Source organism: Anolis carolinensis, chromosome 3, assembly GCF_035594765.1.
Source record: "Anolis carolinensis isolate JA03-04 chromosome 3, rAnoCar3.1.pri, whole genome shotgun sequence".
NCBI lineage: Eukaryota > Metazoa > Chordata > Lepidosauria > Squamata > Dactyloidae > Anolis > Anolis carolinensis.
Window position 1 is genome coordinate 274,630,808 of NC_085843.1, and position 25,688 is coordinate 274,656,495.

At 39.4% G+C, this 25,688-nt stretch overlaps 1 protein-coding gene across 6 annotated transcripts in view; it reads right to left on the bottom strand.

The window, feature by feature from the left end:
- pex5l (peroxisomal biogenesis factor 5 like) overlaps positions 1-25,688 on the bottom strand; it is a 176,090-nt gene that overhangs the window by 132,636 nt on the left and 17,766 nt on the right. The gene's annotated exons all lie outside the window — the stretch shown is intronic.

Here is a 25,688-nt window from a genome sequence, read left to right on the forward strand (position 1 = left end):
TATTATCATACTGCGCTTTCGAGTTGTTTTCAATGAATTGCAACTCTAAGAGGACTCTATCATGGAGTTTTCTTGCCAAGATTTGTTCAGAAGGGATTTGCCACTATCTTCCCCTGAGGCTGAGAGATTGTCATTTGCCAAAAGTTACACAGTGAGATTCCAGGACTGAGCAGAGATTTGAGCCCTGTCCTCCCAGAAGCCTAATCCACTACTCAAACCACTGCAGCATGTGGATATAAATGAAATAAACAAAACAAAAATAATAAAGCAATCTCATTTTCTCTGCCACCACCTATTTCCACCTCTCTCATCACAACCCTGTCCGGGCTTTCAGGTGTCAGGAAAAATGAGATTTTTTGATGGTGGAAAGTTCACAGCAGCCTTGTCATGGTCTGTTTCTCAAGAGAAAAGAGCACTGGAGCCTTGCAGTCTCTTTTTGGAAATCACCCAACTTACATTTATAGGTAAAGTGAAGGAATGGATAGGGACTGCTTGTCAGCATTTGAATCTATGTGGGCTCCAGAGTCCAACCAAGGTTCCCTAACTGTGACACACCATGACAGTGAGTCCCATGTAGACCATGAAAAAGTTGCTTCTTTGTACTACAGCTCCCAGAAGTCCTCAGGCACACAACTATACATTCTGTTGACTGGAAAATGCTGGGTATGGCAGTTCAAAAAATAAACATTTCCATATTACACTTGATGTCACCAAAAACAGCCCCCATTTTTAGTGTTCTCCAACCTAATCAGCAATAACTGGGAATAGTTTGCCCAGTCCTATCTATTTAGTAGCAATGGGGCAGTGATTCCACTCCAGGCTTTAGTCTGAAATATAAGAGAGCTAGCCTAAATATCCAAAAGGAACTAGGCAGGGTCAGTCCTCTTTTGATGAGATATTGCCAGCAAATGCCAAATGCTGTAGACTACATTTTTAAAGGAAGGAATTGGCAAATCACCTCCGAGTATTCTTATATAAGAAAACAATATGAAATCATGGAATTGCTATAAGTTGACAGGTGACGTGAAGGCAGATACACACACAGAGAGAGCAAAGGTGCCAATCCCATCTCAGATAACTTCAGAACTTTGGATAGCTCCTTTAAAAGCAGTCTTACTTCCCCCCAGAAGATTTATCGCACCACTGAAAGCATGATTTCAACCTCAGCCTGTGTCAAAATATTATAGCTATTCCACATAGAACAGACAGGACCAATATTTGTAAAATATGGGATACAGAAAAGTTCAAAGGTGTGGAGAGGGAGAAAAGGAAATCAGTATATTGCATAAGGTTGCACTGTCAAGGCAATTTCTTTCATGTGAAGGACAATACAGCCAACCCTCCACATTCACTAGGATTATGCGTGCAGGAACCTCATGAAAGTGAATTGATAATTTGTTTAATCCGAGAGAAGATTTCTCTAGGAATTTTTAGATTCCCAGCATAATTCTATGGTAAACATCTGTTGGTGGTTAACCACAGATGGAGGACACACAAATGCATAGAAAAATGTCCTCTTTAGGAACTCCTATTGTCAGCTTCCAAAAGGTTGAACTGGGGGACCTAGAGATTTTTAGAGAGAACATATGAATCAAATCCAGAAAGCCTACAAATATGGAGGGCTGACTATACTCTTGATTAAACTATAACACAAAGGCATTCTTGAAAATAAAAGCTGTTCAGCATATCTAGCCTATTTGAAAGTTGTTGAGGTGTACAGATATAAAAACACACTTGCATTTGCCTTCTTCCCAGAATGTAATTAAATCAGATTATAGTCCTGTGACACCTGCTTTGTTTCTGCTTTGCCTGACAGCATTCAGATTACTTCTGCTTTACCACTGGCATCTCCCTGCTTTTCATCCGAGCCCAGAAAGGGTAAGCATAGCCAAGCTTGGAGAGAATGCGGAGAGAGCCAAATTTGATTAATTATAAGTATGCCATTTTCCAGAGGCTTCCTACACAAGACAGAACACTCGCCATTATATTGTGGGGAAGATTTTTGTGCACACTCCTGACTTCTAAAACTGGTGATTCAGAACCTCAAGAGTGTACACAAATGTTTATAAAACCATCAGTAAAGTTTTTCAGCTGGTAATTTGGGGAATGTTACAGAAGGACTAAGACACATTGAGGACCCAAGGGCTGAGTGGACGTTCAGGGGACATGTGTCACAATTAGACTACTTCTATGAAACTGGACTCTTCATTCCTTTCATGGCAGACCCACTCCCGGGTTCAAATCCCGGGAGCGAAATGAGCGCCCGCTGTTAGCCCCAGCTCCTGCCAACCTAGCAGTTCGAAAACATGCAAATGTGAGAAGATCAATAGGTACCGCTTCAGTGAGAAGGTAACGGCGCTCCATGCAGTCATGCTGGCCACATGACTTTGGAGGTGTCTATGGACAACGCTGGCTCTTAGGCTTAGAAATGGAGATGAGCACCAACCCCAGAGTTGGTCACAACTGGACTTAATGTCAGGGGAAAACCTTTACCTTTTTATCAACAGAATTATACCATACTGCACATCAAGGGTGAGAATCATGCCCCTATCTTTTAGCCCTCATTTCCCTTTTACAAACTTGCTTGGGTTCTATATTCTAGGAACTCTGGGTTTTTCACTCAACCAAGAGTTTCTTCTTCTTCGGTTTGGTTTCACCCTTTTCCGCTGACTATTGCATATTCCTAGAACTGCCTTGCTGAACATTTGCAGATTGCTCCTTCCTTCATTCTTTATTAATCTAAATCAAAACCTTTTTGTTTTCCAAAGCTTTTAGAAGTGTGTTTTAATATTGTTTGAAATCTTTGTAAATTTTGATTATATGTTGAGTTTGTTTGTTGATGCTGCTGCTACTGTTTGGTATTCTATCAGGATAATTTATGTTGCAATTGTATTGTAATTTTATATTTGTATTAAGCCTTCCATCCGCTGTCTGAGTGTGCATATACATTTTCAAGGAAGGCTGGCCTGCCTCTTTGCCGCTCACCTTCCATCAGCAGGCAAATACTTCTCTGTTTAAGTAGGCTTTTAATGGGTAATTGCTTGTAGAGAGGCTTCTTATGGGAGGGTAGGTATGCTGTAATGCTTCACCCAACCACAGAATCACATATAATGTAACCATGGTACTTGAAATGAAATAATCCTACTAGATCTGTGCAGTGAGAAATATCTCTGGCATTTCTTAAGCATAACATCTATGGTTCTCTTGATATCTCCCTACAGAATGCTAGTCCTTCATGCCTCAGCTTGCATCTCAACACAGAAAGAAATTCAGTAGAATATTTGTTTCAACTATTTTCAGAAAAATGTTAACGTCCACGGAAAGTGGCAAAACCATAAAAAATATGGGAGAAGGAGACCAGGAAATAGGAATTCCCTATGATACCCAACTGCTTCCTCCTCCCAGCGAGAGAAATAAATAAATGGGTCCAGACCATAGTGCATGGCCTTCAATTACTCTTTACCCCTTCTGGAGTCACCTTTGACAATGAAAAATGTGATAACATGGGAAGAATATTATGAGTAGAAGCTTGGGGAGGGGGGTGGCCTATTTAACCAACAATTCCTCAATGGGTGTGCTTCCTACATGCTTTCAACGTTACAATCAGCTGAAAAAAAACAGCATATACAAAAGCAAAACTGTTCTTTCTTAGTCAGGAGACACGTCTCATAAATCACAGCCAGGCGGACAGAGCTCTACTCACAAATCAAGCGTGTCCAATGAGCACCTTTTGCTGCTCTCACTGCGGAGGCAGCGTGGTGAATTGAAACCTCTACTGTAACCTCTACTCTGTCTTTCTTTTTTAAAGGCTCTACGTTGAGCAGTATGGTTCCACTTCAGGTCCTTTATCTAGAAATCTGAAATAGGTTGAAAACCAAAACTTTTTGCCACCAGCCACTCACTTCTTTGGGGAAAGACACACGTCCAACACTCTCGGGGTTTTTCCACAAGGAGCCTTTGCTCTGCCATTATCAGAAATGTGATGGAGGAAAGAGAAGAGGAAAGTGTGCTGACAGCCAGGGAAGCATCTGGGATGTCTGCTTTAAGGTAAAGGTAAAGGTTCCCCTGATGTTAAGTCCAGTCATGTCTGACTCTGGGGGTTGGTGCCATTTCTAAGCCAAAGAGCCGGCATTGTCCGTAGACACCTCCAAGGTCACGTGGCCGGCATGACTGCATGGAGTGCCGTTACCCCTTTTTGGGGGCCTTATTTATTTATTTGCAGTATTTACATTCCACCTTTCTCACCCCGAAGGGGACTCAGGGTGGATCATAATGTACATATACATGGCAAACATTCAATGCCATTAGACATATGACACACAGACAGAGACACAGAGGCTATTTAACATTTTTCCAGCTTCTGGCTTTATGAAGGTATACTCAATTCCGGCCACAGGGGGAGCTGCTGCTTCATCATCCACTGTGACACCGAGTCCTTGATGGAGTACTTCCTCATCTTCCGGCACGCACGTTGCTAGACATTTTAATGGTGACACAAATTAGTTAAATTAGCCTCCCCGCATAAGCGGTCCCTAAATTTCCTACTTGACAGATGCAACTGTCTTTTGGGTTGCTTAGGTAAACAACGAGCTGGAGCTATTTAATGGTTGGGCACTCAATTCGGCCCAGGCTTCAAACTCATGACCTCTCAGTCAGTAGAGATTTAATGCAGCTGACTACTAACCAGCTGCGCCACAGCCTTGTGGGTGAGTGGAGCTGAAGGGACCGGAGTCCTCTCTTGCTTTTCTTTCCTCTGTCAAATTTCTGACAAAAATAGAGTTAGGGCTCCTTCAGGAAAAATGCAATGGACACTGGATAGAGTCACAATGGCACTAGTGGGGAATCACCTTTTCCCACATCTCTCATTCACTAAGGATGTGCAAATATTTGTATTCTAAAGCCTTGAGAAATTCAACATCCAAAAGAATTCTGGTCCCAAACAGTTTGTATAAATGATACTCAATTTATACTTGAACCTTTAAATATGAAAGATAAAATGAAAACATAGAGGGCACAAACCAAGGCCTGGTGACAGCTGGCAGCTTTCATGTTAATGGGGCAGTCTGAAGGGCTTTGACTTTCAGTTCAAATGTTAAAAGAGCTTTTCAAGATGCTGAGCAATATATTCTTAAATACCTCCTTTAAATTTTGAAATAAAACCCAGAATGGATTCTTTGCCCCACTGAAATGAAATCCAAAAAGTCATATCTATACAGTATAGAGGAGGTAAACAAAGGTTGTGTCTGTTAAATCACAGTAATATTATGCATATATATCCACCAAAATATTAACACGCAGCAGTGTAGTATTTCTAAAATAGATATTACAGGATTAAATTCTCACAAGTATGTGTACATATAGCAAAACAATTTGAGTTTAGCAGTAGAGTGAATTAAACTCAAACTGTTTTGCTATATGTACACATACTTGTGAGAATTTAATCCTGTAATAACTATTTTAGAAATACTACACTGCTGCGTGTTAATATTTTGGTGGATATATATGCATAATATTACTGTGATTTAACAGACACAACCTTTGTTTTACCTCCTCCACTGAAATGAAAGCCAAGGCTGGCAGAGCCTTCTCCCAATCAAAGAGTTGAATATGATGGTTCATATTCAACTCACTTGATCCATCTTAATCCAACAAGAGTCTGATATTTCCAACAACTGATGTCCAGCAGCATACCAATACTGAACCTGGATATTCCCATACTTGACAATGGGAAGGAGCAATTTCTGATAGTCTCGTATTTATAAGGAAGGCTCTTATTTGGATATTACTGCACACCACAGATTTATAGGATCTACTTTTTAAAACAATAGAACCCTCATAATCATCAACCAGAGTTCATACAGAAGATGGACACCTAAAAGTAATGAATTAAGAACCTAGGGGTTTGTTCTGGGTACCAGAAAAGAGCAGTGTTTACAGACCTTTCAGATGAAAAATTCAGTCCTGCTTTTCTTATATCTTACTTTTAGCAGTATAACTTCGGGCAGGGATAGCCTTTCTGCTGTTGCCATTGTTAAACTTCTGGATCTCAGACATTATTGCCAATCTGTTGCAAATCACTCTGAAACCTACTAGCAATTTATTCCATCTATCCATGCTGTAACACTTTTCATCATCGATTTTAACATTTTCTTACTCTCTCTGGCATTTGATGATATTTATTAAATGGCTGTTTTTCCCATTTCATTATGTTGCTGCTGTGCTGGTGTGCATTTTTTAAAATGTTACTTTAAATTGCTTTAATGGCGAACATAGTCCAGCCAAAATTCTGCAGTTTCCAGAAATACTTGCTTTTACACATATGCTAAACAACAAGAAATGAAGCTCAACGAATATATATATATATATATTTGGTCTGGTAAGATCATGCATTTGTCATTGTCCAATTCTTACGTGTGACATTTTCTAGCATTCTTGTTAAGCTAGAAAAAGGAACCCAGAATCCCTATCAAGCAAATAAATGTTTAGCAGTGAAACTAGGCAAGATTCCCATATGAATACGGCTGCTTGTTTTCCAGTTCTGGAGCAGCTGCTTCTACGTACACAAAGCATCCAGCCGCAGATACCCCAAGAGAGAAGTTTTATTCTGAAAAATCATTGCTGTCCACTTTTTTTATAAGACCCAAGTTATTGTGGTGGGAATCCCATGTTTTTCCTCACAAGAGGATGGAGATAGTGGTGGTGGTGGTGGTGGTGATGATGATGATGATGATGATGATGATGGACCCTGTTAACACTCCCACTACCCAGCAAGACTAGTCTGGTAGATACATGGAACAGAACCTTCTCTATAGCATCGGATTCCCTCTTGAAAGAAGTCAGGCAAATCAACTAAGATTATAGCCTTTTTTTTGCCAAAGAATACTGGTGCCTCACCAAACTACAAATTCCAGGATCCGTAACATTGAATCATAACAGTTAAAGTTGCGTCGAACAGCATTAAGTCTACAAAGTAGATGCACCCAAAGTTTTACGGTGTTGGAAAAGATGATTTTGTTTTTCAAATAGCCCAATATCCTTCAGACTAACAACTTATTGGACTTCTAAAAGAAAACGGGGGACAATACATTAATGAGAAAAATTATACAAGGAGACATCTTAAAATTTACTGTATCAGTTATATGCAGATATATCTTACACTGAAATGCATGTAAAATGCAGCAACCCCACACTGCAACCATGTGTTGCAAACCGAATTAGACAAACATAATAAATAAGCAAAAAGTTTAAAAAAATACAGTAAAGTTTTGCTTCCTAGAACACTACTTGCATACGTCAAATAAATTGCAAATGAAATCCTAGGCAAGTTTGTAAGGACTCAAGCAAAGAAATGAATAATAAACACATTATCTTAACATAACAGAAAAATGAAAACCAAACAACCTGAAGTCCAGCCTGAAGTCCAGTGGAACATAATCTAAATAAAACAAATGAGCCATAGTTCACAAACACTTGGTCAGTGTTTCAAAAGTAAACCCAGACTTTCTTCTGTGACAAGGTGATACCTGAAACAGTATCGCTGATCCCAAATTACTATTAAGAGAATAGTTGTGTTAGCTAGAATACCGGGCAAGAGAAATTACTGTCATCAGAATGTTTTACTGAAACAACAACAACAACAACAACAGATCAATAACAAAGATCAAGTAACACTTGGCTTTGAAGAGACTAAAAGGGATGCCATCTACAAACCAAATTATGTTGGAGGAGGACGAGGAAAGTGTCAATGAAGAGCTACACCAAAAGCATTCAGTCAACAAGAAAACAAATATGTCATAAAGACCTAATAAAAAGTCACACTATAAATATATGGTAATTATAGGAACAAGATGCCAAATGGCCACAAATAAATATTGGATCATCATGAAAGTGTCATGTAAGATTTGAATTTGAAAGACTGAATGGTATCAGGGGGGAAAATATTCACAGTTCATACACTGAAGGAATTGATCATGTCAGTCACTCTAAGCACAGTCCAAAGGAAAATCCAGAGTTATGCCCCATCTCTCAGTTAATCTACCTGCCATTGCCTTGTAAATAATAGTATTCAATGTAAACAGCACTGGAGGTTAGACATCCAAAGCAAGCAATCCACTAATAAAATTTTACAGTTATGTTTATGGGCCATGATTGTGATGCTGTGATTTTTTACACGGGGTCACCGTAAGGTGCACACACACAAATGCTCCATTTAATTATATTGTGATTTCTTCTGAGTGTAAAGATCTAACTTGTAAAAGACATTGTACTCCAATAAAAGATTTGCAAAATGCAACCTGACTTTTTAATTACAACATAAAATTTATACAAACCTTATCTAAGACTAAGCCCCATTGAGCACCATGGTATTATTCTGGCTAGGTTTCAATAGTGTTGAAAGGCAGCTTCATTTTGGATCAACCCTGGGCAAACTTCGGCCCTCCAGGTGTTTTGGACTTCAGCTCCCACAATTCCTAACAGCCTACCACTATTGGGAATTGTGGAAGTTGAACTCCAAAACACCAGAAGGGCCAAAGTTTGCCCAGGCCTGTTTTGGATTGTCTAGATAAGATTCTCAAATGGAAAAATGCATCACCAAATACCAAAGCCAGAACCATTCATGCCACTGTATTTTCAGTTTTTATGTGTGGTGTGAAATGTGGACAGTGATGAAAGCTGGCTGGGGAGAAAAATCAACTCATTTGTAATGTGATATTGGAAGAGGGTTCTAGGGATACCGTGCACTACTAAAAAGAAAACTGGTCTGAGAGCAAATCAGACATAGACTCTTCCTAGAAACCCTAAAAAACTAAACTAAGGTTATCGTACTGTGGACATATCATGACACGTCATGACTTGCTGGAGAAAATGATGTTATTTGGCAAAGTGACAGGCAGCAGGAAACGAGAAAGACTGTATGACAGATGTACCTTTGAAACCAATTGAAAGAAAATTGGATGCATAAACTTTTGTAGACTTCATAAAATGCATCTGATTTTAAAGTAAACTCAAGTCTATGAAAGCTTATGCTACCAACTCCTCTCAAAGTGCCACAAGATCCCTTTGTATATTGATCCATAATAATTATCCTGCAAAGAAAGTACTATTTTCTGCATATAAAATGCTGCCTCTACAAAAGAAACACATGTGAATTTTGCACAAAGTATGTGCATAACTGCAAATATTCTCATCAGTCCAGGATTCTCCTCAGACAGCATTTTTCTACACCCCAAAAATATGTTTTTTGGACAATTTTTCAAATACATTTGAATATATTTCCATCCTTACAAAGCAGCTATATATTTTCATTCTTTTCTATTACCTAATATGACTGAAATATTATTTGATAGCATTTATTCCATTTCTACCCCGCACAATACGGCAGTCTGCCTGCTCACCTGCCCACCCACCAGACACTTATTTTTGTATCTTTTCTTTGAAAAAGATTTCCATGTAATCATCAAACAGAATACCTTGCTCAGGAAGATGCAATAATTTAAAGAAAAAATTGAGAAACATGGAAAAGATATGCATAAGTGACTAAAAATTGCTAGATAAATTATAAATATCACTTTTATTGAAACCAGTGACCTGTGGCTATAGAAAAGAAAGGCTGGATGGGAGTTCTCACTCCAGCTAAAATTCTGGAGAAGGGTTTTTTTAATGCAGTTGAACTCAATACTAAGAAAACTAGCAAGTGATTCAAAGGGAATCAGCACTATAGAAATACAAAAGGAGGCAACATTTTCTTGCTATTGCTTATTTTGTAGAAGAGGCAAGCTGTCCGTTGTGTGAAAAAGTGGCCTGTTCCCTTTCAAGTGGACCCTACTGTGCATAATTCCAACTGAGCATTTAATCCTCACTCACAACATATATCACTGTCTTAGAAATGAAGGCAGAAACCGGTTATTTGCCATTGGGCCACTGTGGCACCAGCCACACAGATGAAATGACCTCAAAGCTGCTTTGATAACAAAAAGGTAATTCTAGAACAATGGTACTCAACCTGTGGGTCCCCAGATGGTTTGGCCTTCAACTCCCAGAAATCCTAACAGCTGGTAAACTAAGAAAGACAATAGGTTTGGACCAGCTAGGACTACTCAGATCCAACTAAATCAATACCCTATTGTTAACCCTCCATGATAGGCAGGTCCTCCTCAGAGTGTGGAGTTATTTTCCTACAAATGAAAACTTTATATCCTGGTTTTTTTACCCACTTAATTCATCGGATAGCTTTTGTTGTGGTCTGGACAGAGTAATTGTTTAATACCCATTCCTCTATGACACCAAATGAATGGGAACCCTGGAGATCAGCAGACCACTACATTGTGTGACATTACTGTAGAGTTTTTAGGTTTAGGTCAAGCAAAGGAATTCAATGCACTTTTCCCCAGCTTTCTCTTTCTCTTTACCTTTTTATCTCTCCCCCCTTCAATTTTGTATTTCCCATAGCATTGCACCCAACGTTTCCCCACTACCTCCCATACTTACCTTGCAATATTTTGGAAGCATGCTAGTGCACCCGATCACACCTGGCGGTTGGGACTGAGTCCTAAGGGAGATCACCCCGGAAAATCACTAAAACCCCAACAAAAAGCCAGGATAGGGATCTCTTTCTTGTGCTGCTGCTACATTCTAGGGTAGCAGGCTATTTTTCTGAGTGCTCCACTATTCTCTGCCTATTCCTAAAGGTCTACGCTGAAAAAGGATGCAGCAAAGAGCTACGGCTGCAGTATGTTTGGGCGGAGAACTGCAATGATAGCAGGAAGCTTTTACCATGGCCTGGTTCCTGTCAATGCTTCTAATTCAATCTCTCCTATATACAGCAATAAATTCACATAAAAAATTAACCAGAATCTAGTCAGCAGCAGTACTCTCTGTTCCCTCCTCACCCTTTCCCCTCTGCCAACTACACTGCTTTCTTTATCTTTCATAATTGTTCAGTCCCTTAATGGCTTTGAAAGGCTAGCAGCACATTCCATATTTCTGCAGTCAGTGTAACAGAATCCTGTCTTCTTTGCCAAATGGATTAGCTTACATTCAATTTAGATAGCATCTCATCCAGCATCTGAATCCAGATTGTCTGCATGATACCTCCACGTGACCTCAATGAACTCACGAGAATTGCATTAGGGCTGTGAAACTTTCTATACCCCCCTTATCTTGCAGCCTCGTGCATTTCAATGCAACCTCAGTCTACCCTAAAACACATTTGCTCTGGAAAGAAAGGGAGACATTCACAAATAATCAGGAGGGAGCAGAGCAATGTCAGGGAAAATAAAATAGAGTGCCCTTACTACAGATGTCCATAAATCCAATTGCCTGTTCACCTATTGCTCTCAGATTCCTATTTTTCTCAATCTCAACTTTGTCTGCCTTCAAAAATAGAAGCCTACGGCAATTCATCTCCTTTTTCAGACCAGATGGAGGGCAGAAGAATGAGTCATCATCTAACAGGTCCATTCACAAGCACAGCATTTGATGAAACTTAGAAATGTTTCTTGGACTACAGCTCCCAGCACATTGTTCATATTGGTGAGAGGAGTCCAAAGCTATGCACTTGATAGCCGTTGTCCCTCAGAGACATGTCCAAGGTAGGGCAACCAAAACAAGCCTTTCTCTTAAACATTCCCCTGAGCCTTTACTATTAGACTCATTGAGGAGGCTCTCTCAAACCCAAGATTTCCCTGATTTACATAATTTCTCACTTTGATTTCAGGATATACCAAAATGCATACTTTTGAACAATTCTCTATTAACTAGAGTATTCATTTACTGCTGGGTCTTTTGGGCGCAGATGAATCAAGCTCTTTATGCATTGACATGAGCTTCAAATTGCTACTAAACTTTAACAAGCCTCTAATAGAAAGATGTCCAAAACTGCTATCACAGAACACATTCCAGATTCCAAACAATTGTGGTGGTGATGCTAGTGGTGGCAAACCAGTCCCTTAGGAAGCCTTTGCCCAATTCCTTTCCAAATGTACATCTCAACAATTTAATTGCTATCAGACCAGGGGCAGGAGATAGTGTCAGAAATACTACATCATGATTTCAGGTCACCTCAACCATATGCATCTTTTGTTGTATCAACAGACCTCTTCCCCAGAGATGGAAACAGTGTGGCCATCAATGCTGCTGTACTCCATCTCTGCTGACTAGGACTTTGTAAGAATTGCACTCCAACAACACTTTGAGGGGTGACATATTACCACATCAGGTAGGCACATTGGGCTACACGTGGATCAAGTATCCACATACATAGTTATGGCAGTTTGATACTAGTTTAACCACAATGGCTCCATCCTGCAGAATTGTGGGATTTGTTGTTTGGCGAGACATATAAAGAGCTTTATTGTTGTACAGACATGAATGCACTCTAGTAAATAATTCCAATTTCCTCACCACACTACAAACCCCAGGACTCCTCAGGATGAAACTGTGGCAGGGAAGTACAGTAAGTATTATAACTCTTAAGAATTATAGTAGAGTCTCACTTATCCAACATAAATGGGCCGGCAGAACGTTGGATAAGCGAATATGTTGGATAATAAGGAGGGATCAAGGAAAAATCTATTAAACATCAAATTAGGTTATGATTTTACAAATTAAGCACCAAAACATCATGTTATACAACAAATTTGACAGAAAAAGTAGTTCAATGCGCAGTAATGCTATGTAGTAATTACTGTATTTATGAATTTAGCACCAAAATATCATGATGTATTGAAAACATTGACTACAAAAATGCATTGGATAATCCAAAACGTTGGATAAGCGAATGTTGGATAAGTGAGACTCTACTGTAAGTGCTAACAGTCTGATATAGTAGTTTGTGCATTGAATTATGACGGTGGAAACGATTTTTCACTCGGCTTTGGAAACCCACTGGGTGATCTTGGACAAGTTATACATTTCCAGTTCCAGAAAACCCTGTAGGTCTATCATAAGTTAGAAATGACTTGTAGAAATACAATAGCCACCACCACCAGACAGGCTTTAACTGTGAAATGAGGAAGCAGGCACTTTCTTCTCCCTCATTTCTGGCAACAAAATGAGCAACCTTTTACATTTAATCAAGTGAAATCAACTTTATTTATACTCCGTCCAATCTCCCCTTGAGGACTCGGGATGGCTTACAACATAAATGGCAGCCATTAGATGCCATACAATACACAGTGAAAATGCAAATACAGTAGAGTCTCACTTATCCAACATAAACGGGCCGGCAGAATGTTGGATAATAAGGAGGCATTAAGGAAAAGCCTATTAAACATCAAATTAGGTTATGATTTTACAAATGAAGCACCAAAACATCATGTTAGACAACAAATTTGGCAGAAAAAGTAGTCCAATACGCAGTAATGCTATGTAGTAATAACTGTATTTATGAATTTAGCACCAAAATATCATGATATATTGAAAACATTGACTACAAAAATGTGTTGGATAATCCAGAATGTTGGATAAGCGAGTGTTGGATAAGTGAGACTCTACTGTACATAAGAAATTAAATGCAGATAATTAAAATGACAATTATCACAACAAAGATCAATAAAACACGCATGACAAAAGCTATTAAAAGGAGATCAAAAACCCACTGGTAGATTAAAAGCCATTTAGAATGAGCTTTGGGGAAATGCTTCTGAATCATCCTTTTCCCTAACTTGCATTTTCAGATAGAGAGTTTCCCAGCTGACTCTGAAATGGTATTGCCCAGGAATATATGTACCAAAATGTAATTGGATGCCTTAATTTGTATGCTCCCCTACGATCCTAGCAAATAAGGCATGGCACACTCAGTATATTCTCATTGCTGGACATGTTACCAGTTCTCAAACAAAGAAGAGAATAAGCAAAATAAATAAATAGAAACTGGATGTTGAGAAGTACTACAGTGAAACCAGAAGACTCATAGGTGCAAATATAGCATTGAATGAATATTCACATAAATGCAAGGGATTACGAAAGATGTAATTTGATTTCTGATTCCCTCTTGTCCTCCAGAAAAAGTCTACTCATGCAGACAAAATGAATCAAAGCATGCTCCAAGCTTGAAACTTTTCAAAACTTCTCCTCTAAGTAGGAAACAAAGCAATACATGTCACTGCTATGCCTAGAGAATTCAATTTCTCTCTCAATAGAACTTTGCAAAGTCTGAGACAAAGCCCTGAGTTTCAAGTCTCCAGTGCCACTTCTCAGCTCTTGCAGTCACACAGCACTGGTTTCTTTAGTGTGTAAATTTTTTGCTTTCCCAGCCCATTGCTTTGTTGCGGTTGTCAATGTCTTGTCCTGCTTCTGATTGTTCTCGAAGAATGTTAAGTCTCCTTAGCCCAGAATAAAACCATTTCAGTTTCTGACATTTTATGATTATTATTAGCAATACCTTGTTCTGTTTGACTCCTTTCAACACTGCATCAGTCAATGTTTTGTACACTTTAGAGAATTCTTATTTTTGAATTGTTTCTATGTTCTTGCCCACACAACAAATGAAAGTAAAATAGAACAAGAGTGAGCTTCCAGAAGTTGTGAGAATCAACTCACCGTATTATTTTCCATTGACTATGCGAATTCCAGCCTCTGGAAGGCTATGATTCCTACATCAGGTTGACAATATCCAAAACCATTCTGCCATGGAACTTCTATGACTCTGCATTTTATCTCTGTTTGTGGAGATCTATGGAAGACAACCTTTTCCTTGCCAACCCTGTGTATGTATTTTGCATGACATCAACAGGGCCGTGGGTTGCATACTGCATTAAGCATCTCTGCAAGTCATTCTCCTACCTCTAAGGACATTTCAACATACAATTCTGGAGGACATACTGATGTTGTCTTTAATTTAATAACTGCAAGAGAATAAACAAAAACAAATGTGAGTTGCAGGTCCCATGTCACCAGTTTGTTGCTGGCTTCCACAGATCACAGAATTTGCAGGATCGTAGAACTGGAAAGGACCACAAAGACCACCTATTCCAATCACCTGGACCACACCATTTAAGCACTCACTGAATTTTCCATCTTATTGTAAGTTTTATATCATATCATTTCAAAAAAGGAATGTTATTTTATTGTTTATTATGGGTTATATTCTGAATTATATATATATATATACACACACACACACATACAGTAGAGTCTCACTTATCCAAGTTTCGCTTATCCAAGCTTCTGGATTATCCAAGCCATTTTTGTAGTCAATGATTTCAATATATTGTGATATTTTGGTGCTAAATTCGTAAATACAGTAATTACAACATAACATTCCTGCGTATTGAACTACTTTTTCTGTCAAATTTGTTGTATAACATGATGTTTTGGTGCTTAATTTGTAAAATCATAACCTAATTTAATTTTTAATAGGCTTTTCCTTAATCTCTCCTTATTATCCAAGATATTCACTTATCCAAGCTTCTGCCGGCCCGTTTAGCTTGGATAAGTGAGACTCTACTGTATATATATATATATACTAGCTTTGCCCGGCCACGTGTTGCTGTGGCTTATGGGAATCCTTTGTTGGCCGGGTGGAATAGCAGTGAATAGCCTTGCAGTCTCAAAGCCTGGCCGTTTTCTGGAGTAGCTGGAGCTTTTTGTTGTATGAACGTAGAGGCATGGATGAGGGGTTGTGCTGCCAAGTTTAGTGTTTCTGGGATGTGTAGTTTTGTTGTTTTGTCCTAGGCCGAAATTTCATTACCCTTTTATATATATAGATGGGGGCAACATGTTTTTAAGTACTTAGGGCCTGTGGTGGTCTTAATCCAGCTTTAGTACAGTAAAGGTAAAGGTTTCCCCTGACGTTAAGTTCAGTCATGTCTGACTCTGGGGGTTGGCGCTTATCTCCATTTCTAAGCCGAAGAGCCGGCGTTGTCTGTAGACACCTCCAAGATCATGTGGCCAGCATGACTGCATGGAGCGCCATTACCTTCCCGCTGGAGCAGTACCTATAGATCTACTCACATTGGCATGTTTTCGAACTGCTAGGTTGGCAGAAGCTGGAGCTAACAGCAGGTGCTCACTCTACTCCCGGGATTTGAACCTGTGACCTGTCAGTCTGCAAGTTCAGCAGCTCAGTGCTTTAACACACTTCGCCACTGAAGTGTGTCCTTCAGCTGGATGGCTTCTAGATGTTTTCTGGACATTATTGTTTATTCTTTCCATGGCCAAAAGTCAGAAATCCTAAGAACAGGATCAAAATCATGCAGCCCCCAAGGTCATTTTAATAACTGTGTGCACTTACAGGACTTCCCCAGGTTTTTTTTCATGTCAGGAGCAACTTGAGAAACTGCAAGTCGCTTCTGGTGTGAGAGAATTGGCCGACTGCAAGGATGTAGCCCAGGGGACACACAGATATTTTGATGTCTTTTCCATCCTTGTGGGAAGCTTCTCTTATGTCCCCGCATGGAGCTGGAGCTGATAGAGGGAGCTCATCCATGCTCTCCCCGGGTTGGATTCAAACCAGCAACCTTCAGGTCAGCAACCCAACCTTCAAGCCATCAGTCCTGCCAGCACAAGGGCATAACCCACTGTGCCACTGGGGGCTCTTACTTCCCCAGGTGCTGTCTAGATAATCCTGGTTTTTGGTCCAAAAAAGGTGACCTGCCACTCCTAAATAACTACAGGTGCAGTGATAGTACTTGAGAACAAGGGCTGGGCTTCGTTTTAATATGTGGAGCTCCTTTTCTATTGTTTTTTCCCCCTCTAAAAAACTTGGCAATGATCTTCCAGATTTGCTAAATTGCAGAAGGCCCACATTTTAAAAATACTGTATATACTCGAGTATAAGCCTAGTTTTTCAGCCCTTTTTTTAAGACTGAAAAAGCCCCCCTCGGCTTATACTCGGGTGAGGGTCCTGGTTGGCTTATATTTGGGTGAGCTTGTACTCGAGAATATATGGTACATTTATTATTTTTCTCTATTATTATTGCTACTATTACATTTGTTTTACTCTATTATTATTATTATTATTATTATTATTATTATTATTATTATTATTATTATTGTTATTATTATTATTATTACATTTATTATTTCACTCTGATATTATTATTGTTGTTGTTGCATTTATTATTTTACTCTGTTTATTATTACATGTATTATTTTCCTGTATTTATTATTATTATTATTATTATTATTATTACATGTATTATTTTACTCTATTATTATTAAAAGGATACATAAGGACATTTACATTGAAGAAGGTGAGAATAATGATTTAATCAGAGTGGGACAATCTTATCTTAAATTTGAGCTTTATGTAAGTATTCAAAAACATTTAACCTACTGATGCCTCAATTAATGTAATTTTATTGGTATCTATTTTTATTTCTGAAATTTACCACCCTCAGCTTATACTGGAGTCAAAGTTTTCCCAGTTTTTTGTGGTAAAATTAGGTGCCTCGGCTTATATTCGGGTTGGCTTATGCTCGAGTATATACGGTAGATGGTATCACTGGAAACCCAGAGCTTGTCTCTCACTGTCCAAAAACTTCTGAAGGCATCAAGCTGGGGAAGTCTATCCTAGATCATTTGCACTTTTGTAAAGACAGTCATCCCTCCACATTTGGGGTTTAATTTTTGTAGATTTAATTAATATGATCTCTCTAGGAATCTCTGACAGATGTTGACTACAGAATCGCCCTAGAGAATCTGGGGATTCCTAGTGAGGTAAAAAAAAAATAGCAGCTTTTTATCCATGGATCCATGGGGTGCCTACTATATACTTATTAGAGCTGAAAGTTCCTGAGTCACTGTACTTCATTTAGCAATGGAATATTACTGTGCATGAGTTGATTTTATTTGTGGTCTGTTCATCACAATAAATAAATGGCAGGGAAGCACGTGACAAACACTCCTGGATCAATACATATATATACAATGGAAAGGATTAATGAGCACTTTTCCCTATGTGGAGAAGAGCCCAGGATAACCTTAGTGTAAACAAGTGACTAATTCTGTCTTTCTCTAGAGCAGTCTGAAAAGATCAATAACAGTAATCTGGAGTAAATCATCTGAGGCACACGATCTCGGAGCCTTACAGAAAGCAATTTCGAGTTATTTCTTTTGAAAAAGAAATTAAGGGGAGACACAAAAAGGTCGAGTCTTGGGCATGGCACCAGGTGTCAATAACTTCTCATATCCACCGTGCTAGAGAGCTACTTGGTATTTCACAGCCTACTCCCTTGCTCCATTAGAAAAAGACTCCCAGTCAAGGAAATTTGACCTTCAGCTCCTTTTAAAACTAATGATGTCAAGCATTTCTTCACCATCAGCCGCCTCACCTCTTGCTAAACTCCTGATAATGACCTTTCCTTCGATATGAAAGGGCCTTAGTATGTCTTCATTGCTGCAACATGTCAATTTAATAAAGTAGATTTCTGAATAGCTATGTCAACATCCACATTTTGAAATGAGTGGTGACATTTAAGTAGTAACGTTTTTGATTAAGTAGTCCAATTAAGGTCAACAAGGGCTGTATGTATGTTCATACACACAGCTACTTTAAAATATTCAGGCTTGATATCTATGCACACTTACTTGAAAGTAAGCTTGATTGAATTCAATAGGATTTACTTTTGAGTAGCTTTTACAGGACTATTTATTTATTTAACATTTTACCATCCAGTTCTCCACCCCAAGATTTAAACTAGACTGGACTCAAAATTACATAAAATGGAGACAAAATCAATGAAATACATCAACTGACATCAGATATTTAGACTCTCCAGAATCTCTTGGGATGAAATGGTTGCATAAATATAGTTTGAAGCTGGACAAGTTTGAAGCTGGACAAGTTTGAAGCTGGACAACTTGTAACAATTGAGTTGATGGGACTGTAACCAGGCCTGTAGCGAGGGGGGTGGTGGTTTAGGGGTTCAAACCCCCCCCCCCCGAAATTTTTCAAGTTATAAAAAAAATCTCGTTTACTCATGAATTTTAACTGGTTAACCAAATCCCCATGCTAAGTCTATGAGATGCAAAACATTAAGAGTCCCTCCAGGCACTATCTCAAGCAGATATTGACAGGTTTGTAGCGAGGAGGGGTATGTGCTAGGGGTTCAACCCCCCCCCCCCGAATTTTTCAAAACCCCTCCCAAAAAATTTTTCTGGCTACGGCCCTGACTGTAACTACCATTATCCTTCACTACTGGCCATCCAATCACCTCTGAAAGCCTCATGTTGTTTGCACCAGGGACTAAAACCATTTGCTAGATACAACTTGCATAGACCCACTGAATGAAAAGCTGAAATGTAGTCAACACTCATATAAGATAAAGATAAATAAACTAACAGTTCATTTCCTTGTATGGAACATGAATCCAAATACAATCCCCTCCCCCAAACACACAAGACATATTAGCTATGAAAGACTAGACATACTGACACATCTTTGGATTTGTGCTTCTGCAAGAAATCGTTGCTCTGCTGAAGAAATTTGGACTGGATGCCCATGGACTGAGAAACCTTTCTTTTTATACAAAAAGCTATCCATGGTGCTGAACCTACCCCTCTCAGAGCATCTTGGATAACTCATTTCAATCTAGAATATGAACTGCCGCAATGGTGTGGAAGGCATTGGTTGCCTATATCACAGGCAACCATTCATACTAAAGTAAAGGGGAAACATTTCTGGACCAGAGCCTGAATCTTGTCACGTACACAACCCTTGTGGCCTCGAAGAAGGATCTAGATTGAAGAGGAGAGTATGTCCTTCTTCAAAGATAACTCTCAGGGCTAGTTCCATATTTAAGGGAACTTTACATTTTACACATATTTCTACACAAATTTTATACAGTACATAATTTTGAAAGATGGGACATTTTAAATTTCTTGGCCATGCTGGCCTAGGGTGCAACCAGACACCCAAAATATGTCCTCAAAGGTAAAGCTAAAGGTTTCCCTGACATTAAGTCCAGTTATGTCTGAGGGTTGGTGCTCATCTCCATTTCTAAGCCAAAGAGCCGGCATTGTCTGTAGACACCTCCAAAGTCACGTGGCCAGCATGACTGCATGGAGCGCCGTTACCTTCCCGCCAGAGTGATATCTATTGATCTACTCACATTGGCATGTTTTCGAACTGCTAGGTTGGCAGAAGCTGGAGCTAACAGCAGGTGCTCACTCCGCTTCCGGGATTTGAACCTGGGACTTTTGGTCTGCAAGTTCAGCAGCTCAGTGCTTTAACACACTTTGCCACCGGGGTTCCTCATGTCTTTAAAAGATACAATCAAAGTATGCTTGCTGTCCCTTTCTGCACTCCATTGACAATTTTGTAACTTGTGGTAGACTTTGAAGTTTCAGCATGAGATCAGCTTCTCTCTCATGTTTATGAGTCAATTATTCATGAATGAAGGGAAACAGGAGGGTTACTTAGACCCAATAGTACATGTACACATCTAAAATGGATATGGTTTTCAACTGTTTTAAATGTTTTACCCCATTCCAATTTGTCAAATGGTTTAAATTATTTTATTGCGTTAAATTCTATATTTGTTTAAGCTCTTCAAATTGAGTCTATTTGTATGCTGCCCTGGGATTGCATGATAAATGATACAGTAGTTTTTAAATGCAAACTTCATCAGCAGGGGAAGCAGATACGTTATCAGGATCTCAGCAGGTATGAGGGGGATTTAACCCTGTCCTCCACCTGTTCTGGTCCTAAATAAAACCTCTCTCTTTTGATGCTAGTATTTTCCATTGGACGGAACCACCACCACCACCGGCATGACATATATAAAGGGAGTTAATTTTCCATTTGACTGAATTTTGGTTTTCCCTGTTGATTACAGCCAAGAAACATTTTAATGCAGTGAAAGCATCTCTTCTCTCCCCTGCTGATATTGGTAAATGGGATTGCAACTTTTTTAGAATTGATGATCTTGCAAGGAAATGAAGGAACTTAAAACAGCCTGTCAAGAGTGATAGATGTTAACTACAGAGAAGGGACATAAACAGCTTTCGAGCACATATGCAATGTCTTGCCCCCACCAACACATTATGAAGAGAGGACTCAGTCTTATCTTTTCTCCGACATGCACAAATTTTCAGAGACCTTTAATTTCTGTAAAGGATGTGTGAATTATTGATAGCTGTCATATTTATGTCTGAAGTACAGGAGGAACTGCAAGGAGGCAAATACCCTATGTCAACAGCTGGTATTCTCAACCCAAACAAAAACATCAAGCTTAAAATCAAACCAAGGCCCCAACTACACTGGCTATTAAATGCAGTTTCAAACCGGTATTGAAGAAAGTGGTTTTGCTGTGCAGATGACTACATGGGAAATCCTGGAACCAGTTTGTGGACCGGATAGTGATTACACAAACCACAGAACACTGATGCACATTAAGGGCTTTCTTTTGTAGTTTGAAGTTAGCTTCAAATTGCAAGTTGCTTGTCACAAGAGTTGATCTGCTCCAAAGACTAGACAGGTAATAAGTAATTTCTGTAAATGATGCTTCCATTTTTGATTTCTTGTTTGCATGACCCAAGCCTCAGCCACAAACCAGGGAGAGTGAGGAAAGATTCATACATGAAGATCTAATCACTGGATGGATGGAACAAGCTGCCGACAAAATATTCCAGTACTTACTTATTACCTCTGTATCAAGCTCAGTGTTTTTAAATATACTTAATTCACACATTCAGATTATTAAGTGTAGAGAAAATTCAAGTTGTACCTGAATATGCTGCAGAGACGGCAGAATAGAGAATCCTGCAAGATCAATTTGAGCATTTTCCTACAGATCAAAGGAAGGACCAGTAAAATGTCTGAGGAACTTTGGTCATGTGGAAAGTGGTGAGAGCTTGTTTTTTTCATGGCACAAAGGGACTGACTTGAAACCACTAATTAAATTACTGGGAAGGGGTTTTTAATGGTGTAGTGGTTTGAACATTGGAATATGACTCTGGAGGCAAGGATTTGATTTATTGTTCAGCCATGGAAACCCACTTGGGCAAGTGGGTTTCCATGGCTGGGGTGGGTTACTCTGAGCGACAAAAAAAAATCCAGGATAGAATTGATTGGTTTGGATCATGATGGGCTCTCTTTCCTTGGAGCTTTTTAAAAGAATTGAAGACCCGTATCTCAGGACTACTTCAGCAGTTGATTCCCGCACATCAGGTGCTTGGATTAGATAGTCCTACTGATCCCTTCCACCTCTACAATTCTGCAGTTCTACATCATGCTGTGATGATGCATCAAAATGGGCCTTTCTTATGAGAAAGAGAGGAGGTTCCACTGTTTCACTAAGGGAGATGAATGAATTTGAAGAAGTATAATGAATTGAGAGCCAGTATTATGTAATGGCGTGAGTGCTGGACTAAGACTTCGGAAGACGATGGTTCAATTCCCCACTTGCCCATGGAAACTCACTGGGTGACCCTAGGGATCTGATACACTCAGCCTCAGAAAAAGGCAATATCAGCTCTCCCTCCCAGAACAAATCCTTCCAAGAAAACCCCATGATAGCCACCTTGGGTCCGCATTGCAAAAAGGTGGGGTAGAAATACCCTAAATAAATAAATAAATGATAGGTTAGGATTACCATAAATCAGAATCAAACACAAGGACACACAACAGCCTTGGAATTATCCTACAAGTGGTGGCATAGAAATTGAAAAACAAAAAATAGAAAACAACAATAATCCTCACATGCTAACCCATTTCCAGTCCTATGATGTGAGTTTACCAACTTGATTTCACACCTTACTCAGTCAAATAACACACAAAATCCTGAGACTAACAGAAATACTGGTGGATTCAGAAAGTTATTGGCAGAAAAAGTGCACTGCTTACTTTCAGTGTTGGGTCTTTAGCCAGGATCGATTGCATCAACTGAATCACTGATGATCTGGCTGTGGGACTAAGGAGTTTCTAGGCTGAGCAAAGCCAGGTACTACTGGTAATAAAAATATTACATCAGTTTCTTGCTTTCCAGCTAGCCATTTTAATTTCCACTGAGCACGCCACACTGAACATGCAGAAACAAATTTTAAAAGGCGGTGTTCATCCTTGAGATCTTGAATAAAAGCAGCACCTTGGATCTGGGGATGGGGCCAAGTTCTACTTTGGAATGAATCCACCAGTTCATCTCTGTTTGTATTAAATCAAAATGAATACATTTCCATACTACTGGAACATGTTTGGGGTGCCAGCCAAACCCTCTATGGCCTTTTAAGAAAACAGCTGCTGCTTGACCAACAATGAGGCTGAATTTGACAATCAATACAGCTATGCTGGTGAATTATGGGCTCCTCCACAAATATAATCACCAGAAGACTCTGCTCATGATTCCTGTGCCAAAGCTCATCATGAACAAGCATGCTGCCAACCAGACTGATTTTGGCACCACTGACACAATATTCCTTGCTTCTCAAGGTGAAACTATTTTAAGTTCAAAAAGCAGGTAAGCAAAGGATGGGAATTGTTGAGCTTTCCAAATATGGCTGGGTATAATCCTCAGAAGCCCCAACCAGCACAGACAATAATGAGGAATGATGGGAGTTACAGTCCAACATAATTCCTACTCCTAAAATATACATTATTGGCCAGTACCTAATACCTATACAGCATTCATTTGCACAACATGACAGTCCCCAGAGCTACTGGCAAAGTTCAGTAGAACATGAGTTTTGGCAAAAATGTAACTGAGCTGGAAAGAAAATGTCACAATGAATCCAAGGAATCAAGAAGGACCTCATTCTCAAAGTTGACATCCAAAAATATAACTTGACCAGGTCTACCTAAGTTGCTAGTTTCACATGAACAGTTACACAATGGCTGGAAAAACAAAGCATCTAGACTTTGGGATTCATGTTGGGCATGTTCAATTTAAAGGGAGGAAACCTGCCTTCTGGAGAACCCAAGCACACTTCTAAGGAACAAATCTTGAAATGTCTTAGTGTTGAAAGAAGGCTGTTTCCCCCATAAAACTAAAACTGGATTGTTGTGTGTTTTCTGGGCTGTATGGCCATGTTTCGGAAGTATTCTCTCCAGACATTTTGCCCACATCTATGGGCAGCATCCTCAGAGGTTGTGAGGTGAAACGTCAGAAGAGAATACTTCTGAAACATGGCCATACAGCCCAGAAAACACACAACAACCCTGTAATTCCAGCCATGAAAGCCTTCGACAACACATAAAACTCAAACTCAAAATCAACCAAGGTGATTGACTGGTCAACAGATTCAAGGTGGATAAAAAGAAGTACTGCTCTTCACATGATTAGCAAGTAATTTATTGAAATTACTGGTGTACAGTGCAGTGGATTCTCTGTGATTCTCTGTAACTCTGTAAGCCTATCAACATCAGTTATCTATTGGTTAAAATAGTGGTTCCCAACCTATGGGCCTCCAGGTGTTTTGGACTTCAGCTCCCAGAGTTCCTAACAGCTAGTAAGCTGGCTGGGATTTCTGGGAGTTGAAGTCCAAAATACCTGGAGGCCCAAAAGTTGGGAACCACCTTGTTAAAGGAGAACAGGTGATATTGAAAGCTGGAATAATAATAATCAGTAAGGTCATTTTGATTTCCTTCCACTTGTGATCACCTGGGAATGGCCATTGTTGGAGTCAAATGGTGAACCAATGGATACTGGTCTGACATAATAATGTGGTCTTTATGGGCTATGTGTTGTCGAAGACTTTCATGGCCAGGATCACAGAATTGTTGTGAGGATGCCTGCCATAGATGTGGGTGAAACGTCAGGAGAGAATACTTCTGGAACATGGCCATACAGCCGGAAAACATACAACAACACTCTTTATGGGCTGTTTTCAAAATCGGCTTTACATTTACATCAAGACAGCAAATGTTAAGATCTTTATGCAGCAAACCAAGAGACTCCAACAACCATTTCTAGAGGGCTGTAAAATCCTGTTGTGTTGTGTGCGTTCAAGTTATTTCTGATCTATGGTGACCCTAAGGCAGTTTTCTAGGCAAAATTTGTCTTGAAGAGATTTATCATTGTCTTCCTCTGAGAAATTGTGACTTGCCCATGGTCACTCTATGGGTTTCATGGTTCAACAGGCATTTCAACTTTTGTCTCTGAAGTCATGGTTTAATACTCAAACCACTACATCAGGCTCACTTCCCAAAAATCGTACTGAATATATATTTTGATGACAGAAAGGGATGCAAGGAGGAGAGCCCAAAAACCCTTATGTTAATGCAAGTATACCTGTATCATATATGCCTACATTCTTAACACGGATATTCAGCATTATCTGTCAACTGCAAAATGCCAGTAGCTATACAATACATTAACACTACAAGGTGAATGTTTCTGGTCTGTTGTTGCTTTTCCAAAACTGCAGCTAGCCTCATTAACAACCAGTTATTACTAATGCTTCTGACTGCTTCTGTCAAAGAGAAAAATGAGCAGATAACTCTTCAATAAGACCTAGCCTTTGGATGTGTCCTGGATGAAATTAATATTTTAATGAACTGGAGGGCTTCTTGTCACTATTCTTATGCCAGACACATGAAAAATCATTAGGCAATGATATCTTATATTGGAAAACTATTGTTGGTGTATCTCGTGAATGTTCACAATATGATAAGCAAATAAAAGCTTCAATGAACATTTTTTAAAATAGCATCACCAACAACTGAGCTCTGAAAGGACATAAAGCGAGTGCTACGCTTGAGCGAAGACCAACATCCGCTTAGCCGACATGCTGGAGGGAAGTAAAATTCA